Source organism: Sus scrofa, chromosome 9, assembly GCF_000003025.6.
Source record: "Sus scrofa isolate TJ Tabasco breed Duroc chromosome 9, Sscrofa11.1, whole genome shotgun sequence".
In the NCBI taxonomy this organism is placed as follows: Eukaryota; Metazoa; Chordata; class Mammalia; order Artiodactyla; family Suidae; genus Sus; species Sus scrofa.
The window spans coordinates 134,988,631-134,996,423 of NC_010451.4; the positions used below are offsets into that span (position 1 = coordinate 134,988,631).

Genomic DNA, 7,793 nt, shown 5'->3' on the forward strand with positions numbered 1-7,793 from the left:
GGTCAGGACTTGAGCTGCCTTGGGTAGGGGCCGAGGTGGGATCACGGAGCCCCCTGTCCCCTGCTGTCCTGGTTGCCCCGTCCTCCAGCCTCTGGTGAGCAGGAAGGCCTCTGCCAGCCACGGGCAGGCTTCTCTGAGGAGGGCCCAGCACCGCGTCCGACACGCCGTCAGGCTCAGACGCATTTTTTGGATGAATAAGTGGCCCATCCTTGGAGGACTCGGCTGCCTTCTCAGAGCTCCCCCTGGGCCCTGAGGACTTGGTGGATTTTAGGGGGACGGTGTTGGAGGGTGCTGGGGTGCTCCTTCCCCGATGACATGGCATTGTGAGAGGGCCTTTCCGCATCATCTTTTGTGTTGGGAGGCGGAGCTCTTACTGCTGCACCGCTTTGGGGGGCAGCACACCCCCCTCCTCAGAGGCCTGAGCCGGATCCCAGCCCGAGAATAGCGGCTGCCGGCGGGGGCCAGAGGGCTTCAGAGATTCGCACCGCCCAGGGTTGTTCCGGCACCTCCCTCTGTAAGTGAAGCAGTCCCGGGACTGCCTCTCACTGAGCGCGTGACTCTGGTCATCAGCCCTCCCTACTCTGGAGCTCTGTCCACAGAGGGTGGACTCGTGTCACCAAAAGTTTGGTGAATCTCACTTCTAAGGCTTCATCTGATGAAAATAACCTAAAATGCATCCCGCTATTGCCCCGAAACATGACGTTAAATGTTATTTATGTATTTATGTATGTATTTTTTTATTTATTGTCCTTTCAGGGGCACACCCGCAGCACATGGAGGTTCCCAGGCTAGGGGTCTAATCGGAGCTGTAGCTGCCGGCCTACACCAGAGCCACAGCAACGCGGGATCCGAGCCACGTCTGCGACCTGCACCACAGCTCACAGCAACACCGGATCCTTAACCCACTGAGTAAGGCCAGGGATCAAACCCGAGTCCTCATGGATACTAGTCGGATTCCTTAACCACTGAGCCACGACGGGAACTCTGCTGTTATTTAGTGCATTATGTATGTATTTATTTATGTATTTAATTTGGGGGGCCTCGCCTGCTCCACGCGGAAGTTCCCAGGCCAGTGATCAGACCCGAGCTACCGCAGCGACACGCCGCGTCCTTGCCCGCGAGGCCCCCAGGAGCCCCTCCGAGCTCAGCCCCTCCTCCCCGTCAGGAGAGTGCCCTGTCTCTGCTCCAGCTCCCGGCAGGGTTGGCACTTTGCTGAAAGCCTGGCCTCTGCGCCCTGGTGTGCGCGGTGGCCCCAGGGTCGTTCCTCTTCCCTCTTCCCTCGAGGCCCCAGGCTCAGGCGCGGGCGGGCCCCTGCGGGGTGGGGAACAGGCCAAATGGAAATGAAGGCACACGTCAGCCTCATGTGGGGAACCCCCGTCCGCCTCGTGTGTGTGGCACCTGCCGTCTAGTTCTGACTCAGCTCAGCCAGGCCACGGTTGGGTCTGGGGCAGGAAAGAAGCTCCATGTTTGAGACTCGTGGTGTTAAGCTCATGTGGTCACGCAGAGGTCGCCACGGCCCGTGCGTCGTCAGTGGCCCAGGTTCTGTGTACCCCAGGACCGTCTCCTCCCGCCCAGAGCTTCCCTTTCCGATCAAGACCGAGGACCCCAGGAACAGCAGTACCACCGTCTGAGGGTCCCCACCTGTGCCCAGAGGAGTCAAGGCCCCTCCCACCCCGGCCACGTCTGGCCCGTGGCCCAGGCGGCCGCTTCCACCTTGCAGGGATGGGCCAGAGGTCCCTCCACGTGGGCTCACGTGGCCCAGCCACAGGCTGTCTCTCTGGAAATTATTTCTGTTCATTGACAGGGCCAGGATTTCATGAGCAGCCGGCCAGGAGGCAAGTTGAGTTACCCCCTGAGTCCCAGGAGGCTTTGCCCCCTGCATCGTGGGCAGCCCTGGAGGCCCCTGGGCCCGGGGCTTGGGCACATCGCACTGCCCATGTCCTCTGTGCCCTGGTCCGTTTTCAGAATAGCAGGTGCTGCTCCCATCGCCGGCCTGGATTCTGCGTGAGGCTGCATGGGGAGCTGTCTGTGGCAGCAGACCTAACCATCAGTGGCCTAGCCGAAGACAGTTGGCCCCTTGCGTTTTCCCAGGAGGTGGTGGAGAAGCCAGCTTGGGCAGGACACTTCGGAGCCTGAAATTTTGGCCCGACAGACAGACAGAGTCAGTCTGCTCAGGAGAAAGCGTCCCCTCAGAAAGAGGGCACACACCCGTCACAACATCCGCCACCTACGCCTGACCTTCTCTGGGCGCGTCTGCCCCGTCAGTCACTGTGCTGGCCTTGGCATGTTCCCCTCGGCGTCTCTGCTGGTGCCGGGGTTCACTCCTGCCTGCTGGGGACCCGCCCTGGCCCTCACGCATCTTCCTCTGCCCTGCACGCAGGGGAGGCCCGTGTGCCCAGGGCCGGTGTCTGCCAGGCCCCTCGTTGTCTGCTTCCTGGTCCAGCTCCCTGCCCGCGGCGGCTTTTTCCGTGTCTGCCTCTGCCGTCTCACCTCTGCCAGGACCTACCCTCCAGCACAGGCTGTCCCCAGCCCTTGTCGCTCGGATTTTCACTTGGCACGTGGCACCGCATTGTGTCCTTGGAGTGTTTGTTGTCACTGCTGGGGCCTACTCTCGCTTCAGCTCAGCCACCTGGGCGGAAGTGCCACGGTCCCTTGCGTGGGGAATTTGATGGGAGAAGCTCCTCAGAGGTTCTGGGGTCGCTGTTCCTGGAGACTGAGAAGCTGTGGTCGTAGGACGGACCACATCGTGGTCGGGATTGTTGATCGAAGCTTTTAACGGCGCTGTTCTTTCAGGAACCTTCTCCCCGTGGGCACCATCAGACTTCCAGTCTGTGAGTACCGTTTCCGACGCGCGTCCCCCGCCTTGACCCCGCACATGCTTAGACTCTCTGAGTATTCGTATTTATAGATTCCGTGTTTTTGTTTCTTCTTAAAGTTCCCCAAGATTAGAGTTTCCTTACCAAGTATTTAACTGGCTCAGCAGTTTGGCTTTTCCTTGGCATCTCCATCTTTTTCCTCCAAGCCGTCTCCTCCTGGGCCCCCCACTTGAACACCCTCGGTCTCATCTGCTTAGTCTTGTCAGGATGAAGCTAGGTGTGCTTGTGCCTGGTTCGGACGTGGTCCGAAGACCACGATTGCCAGGAGCTGTGGGTCTTCCGAGTGTTCCTAGGCCTTCTCTTCCGGTGCCTGGTGTGGTGCCAGGCACACCATCATCACTGTCCGTCATCGTCGGCATCGTTACGGGGTACTGGCATCCGCTGAGCAGTAACTTTGTGTTGGGCATTGTGCATCTGTGTCTCATGCCGTCCTCCTCAAGAAAGCCCCTGGAAAGGATGAATGGAGCTGAAACTGGGAACTTGGGATGGTCAATAAGTTGTTCAAGTCTCTGTAACTAGTCGAGGCTGTCCTGGCATGCGGATTCAAGCCGGTCTCGTTGGAGATTCTGAGTTTGTCACCACTGTCCACGTTATCTTTGCTTAGTGGTAGGTACTCACGGAATGCTGAACGGCAGGATTGCACCCTCGGTCTGGCTGGGCGCTGAGGCGTCACCACGGCGAGGATGGCACCTAGTGTGCTGGAATACTCGGATTGCCAGGCTCTGTCGGGATGTGATGAAAGGGCTGTACCTCCGACTCATCTGCTTACTCCTCACAGCTCAAGGAGGACGGCTCCTCGCACTTCGCAGATTGGGAGACCGAGGCTCAGCAAGGCTGAGTTCATCTGCTCAGGATCAGCCCGCTAACCTGGTCTTGACTTTGACGCCGGTCGTCTCTTTAACCAGCTTCGGTCTGTTCTCTGGATCGTTTCTGTCATTATCCACAAAACCCAGGCTCACGTCCCCCTCTCTGCCCTTCTTGTTGCTGTCCCCTTCCTTAGCTTCCGATGCTTTTTTCCTGCGTCTCTTTCTTCTCATCCTGCTCTTTCTGAGAGGCCCAGACTGGGCTCAGACTCTGTCCACACTGAACTTTGCTTCTCCGATTTATATTTTCTGGAACTTTACTTGTCAAAAATCACCTGATTGAAGGCTGGGGTGCTACACTACAAGAGGAGAACAATTTGTCTATCTGATTTTGATCAAAGGAATGGAACAGAGAGCCTAGTGACAGCCCATAGATATCTGGACACTTGATTTATGACACGGGGGCACTGAGGGGCCGTAGGGAATGGATGGTCACTTTAATAATAAACAGTACGGGGTCAGTTGGATGGCCACAGGAAAGAAATGAGTCTTGACGCCTACCTCACGTCATACACACAGATAAATTCCAGAGAGATCATCAATCTCACGGCGAAAGTGAAGGCAAAATAAAACTTCATCTACAAGATAAAGTAGAGAGTCTTCGTCACCCTGAGTAGCCGTGCGTTTTCTTTTAGAGAAGGCACCAAGAGCCCTGGCTGTAAAGGAAAAGATTAATACGTTGGATGACGTTAAAGTGAGGAGCCTCTCATCATCAAAAGACATCAGGAAAAGAGCAAAGGCCAGCGGGGTGGAGAGGGTGCATGTGATACTCACAGCTGGCAAGTGGCTTTGTACCCAGAATATATAGGGATCCAGCAGACACACAAGAAAAGGAGCCCCTTCCCCCTACATGGGCAAAAGAACCTCCCCTGCTTGTAAACGGAGTCGTGCCCCGTTTTCGGCTCTCCATCCCGGGTTTTGACCGTGCGTCCTGGATCATTGGCACAGCCTGCTGGCTGGCCTTGGGAACTGTCAGAGCCCCCGGCTCACCTTGACGTTTTGTGTGGACCGTGACGCTCCCTTTCACCGGTCCTGCACTGCTCAGCCGTTTATTTTGCTACAAGGACTCGTGAATGCATAATACGTACCTCTCTTCCTCTTTTCTTCTGGCTTATTCACTTCTGTCCAGCTATTTTAAGACTATTTCTCTCCGGCTTCTTCTTCCCCCACCATCCCTCCCGCCGCCTCCTCCTCCTTTGTTCATTTCCCTTTTCGTACCTCCTTGTGTCGCCTCAAAACTGGTAGTTGTGAAAGTCATCCTAAGGCATCCGAAAGCCTCCGGGGAGAAGGCTCCTTCCGTGGTCTCCAGAGGCAGCGTGAAGGCTTACGGCTGGTGGCTGGTTACCTGGGGAGAGAGGTCCTCTCAGCTGTGTTCCCTAGTCTGGTGCTCCAGAGGAGGGCTGGGGTTACTGACTGAAGCACAGGCCAGGCAGTGCCTTGGTCACCGTGTTGTTTGTGGGGGCCCTGTGCCTTGGATGGTCGGCTGGATTATGACCATCCAGTCTTAGCATCATATCGCCAGCGCCCTGAGCAGACCCTTTGAGGACATTCAGAGCAGCAAGTCCCATCTGGGGGACAGGGTCCACATACAAGAATGATTCTTTGGTCCTTCTGGTGGGTCAGGATGGGGCGCAAACACGAGCACTTTATTTATTTATTTACTTATTTACTTACTTATTTATTTATTTATGTCTTTTTAGGGCTGCGCCCGCGGCATATGGAGGTTCCCAGGCTAGGGGTTGAATCAGAGCTACAGCTGCCGGCCTACGCCACAGCCACAGCCACACTAGAATCGGGCAGAGTTAAAAATAATTCTGAGGCTCCTCCACCCGCAGCCTTCGGCACGGGGCTGGTTGACAGCCACTGACCCAAAGGGTAGGATTTTCCTCATTCTCCTCTAGGCCGGTCTTTTCTCCAGCGGCAGCATCTGCAAGGCCCATCTTTTGTTATAGTCTTTGTTGATTTTATTCACATCCTCACGTGGGCAGTGCCTGCTTCTGTAGCATAGTTGGCACACAGAACCACAGGGGACGCACAATGGAAGCTCCGCAGATAGGTCTTGACTTTAAAAATTGGGGGACCACATTTAAAACTCAGGAGTTTAATGGAGCACACAGATTTTCTCATCTCCTGAAAAACTGGGCGACCTGGGCCCTTGGGGTCTCCATTCCCAGGGAACCCCAGTGGGCAGAGCGGGAGAGGGGCTTGTACCTTCTTCCACTCTCACCTTCCCTCCATCCTTCAGGACCCACCGAGCGCCCCCGCCGCCCTGGAGTCTGTGCCTTCCCAGCGTGGATGGGACAGGCCTTTGGGGGCTAGCCTGGGAACCCAACTGGTATGGTTTTTTTTTTTAATTTATGTTTATGAAAATATTGATTTTCAGTGTTTTCTCAATTTCTGCTGTACAGCAAAGTGCAGTACAGTAGGGCCCCATTGCCCATCCGTTCCAAGTGGAACGACTGAGTACGCCGAATGCTGTTTCAATGGGGAAATGAATCCCAGCTTTTAAAGAGCAGATTTTGGAAATATCAGCAACACCCACTTGGGAATGCCGGCAGGAAGGGCCCTCCGTTAGAACGTGTATGTCTAGAGTGGTGGCCGGTGTCGTGTGCTTCACCTGTGCTGACGCTTGCCTTTAGCACCTAGTAGGTACTTAAGCAGTGATTTACCCGTGGGGCCACCGAGCGCCCTTTGTCTGCCCCCTCCCAGGCAGTAAACGGAAATACCTTCTCCCCCGAACCTGTCGGGTCTGCCTGAGACCAGACCTCAGGCTGGTCTCTCTAGAACACTCTCTAGCCCTCAAAACTTGCGTGGGGTTTGGAATCAGCCCCGGCACGGCTCCCTGTCTTGAGAGAAACGCCTTTGCTCCTGATGGAGGATCCAGCCCCTGCCTAGGAGGCCCTGATGGGGAAACAGAGAGGGCCAGAGGCCCACGCTCAGCCGGTGCTCCTGGCTGGTGCCCATAGGACTGGAGTCGGTGGCAGTGACAGAGCGCTTGCATTCCAAACCCAGGGCAAGGGCCGGGTAAAAGTTCAGCTCATTCCCTTTAAAGAAAAAAATTCTGCCTCTTTGGCATTTCCAAGTTTTGACCTAGATCAGTCAGAGGCCACGGAGCGCTCAGGATGTCTGGAGACTGTGTTTAGTTCCCGAGGCCCAAAACTGCAGAGAAGCTGGAGAGAGCCAGGGACCTCGGCGCTTGAGTCGAAGCCCTGCCTTTTCCAGCCTCCCCGGGCCTCACAGGGTGGACACAGGGGGCCGGCACCTTCCCCTCGGTTCGCATTTCTCCCCGCCGCCCCCCCGGAAATCAGACGCCTGGTGCAGCACCCTGTAAACCTGCTTCCTTGTCGGCTAAGCAAACATCCTCCCATGTTTTTGGAGCTGAATCCATGTCTGCTTCCTGGTCATCCCATTTGGGTTTTCCTGTTCTGGGCGCCATGCAGGATCAGATTAATAGAAGGAAGACCTAGAATTAGGCAGAGCCATCGAAAACGACTGTTTCAATCTTAGTAAAACTGGAAGAAGAAGCAAAGGTTTAGATGAAAAGTGAAATGAAACAGAACCTCCCAATCACAGTGCTGTCAGAGTGCTTTGCAAGTCAGAGTTGGTTCCTGCCAGCCCCCGAGAAGGGCACCTTCCTTTGCATGGGCTCAAGCTCAGCGGTGCTGTGGTTGATCCATAGTCGGCCTCCGTCTGTGGGTTCTGTGGCCCCCCCTGACCCTAACTTGCTCTTGTTCCGCCTCTCGTGACTTCTTTGCCTCTTCTCTCTCGCTGCCACCCACCCGTGACATCTCCATCGCCATGGCAGTGAGCCGGCACGTCATTCACCAAGTTCGGGTGATGGGCCAGCGCCGGGCTGAGCCCTGCTTCCTTCTGCTTCTCCCTCCTGAAGCAGGAGGCTCCCTGGCAGAGCTCAGAGCCCTTTGTTTATCTGATCCTGGGCTCTTGGATAAATCAGGAATGTCCTGACATGAACTTAGGCATGTTTTTCTTCCATGGAAAAGGAAACTACGGCAAATGGTATTTAAGTGGGCAGAGGACCATTCCGGGGGACTTG

General features: G+C 55.8%; 1 long non-coding RNA gene across 1 annotated transcript; it reads right to left on the reverse strand.

The window, feature by feature from the left end:
• LOC106507884 lies at nt 958–7,164 on the reverse strand. The gene is made up of 3 exons (XR_002336092.1): nt 7,064–7,164; nt 4,958–5,084; nt 958–4,395 (listed from the first exon to the last, which is right to left on the reverse strand). It is a non-coding gene; the product is annotated as an uncharacterized LOC106507884 (long non-coding RNA).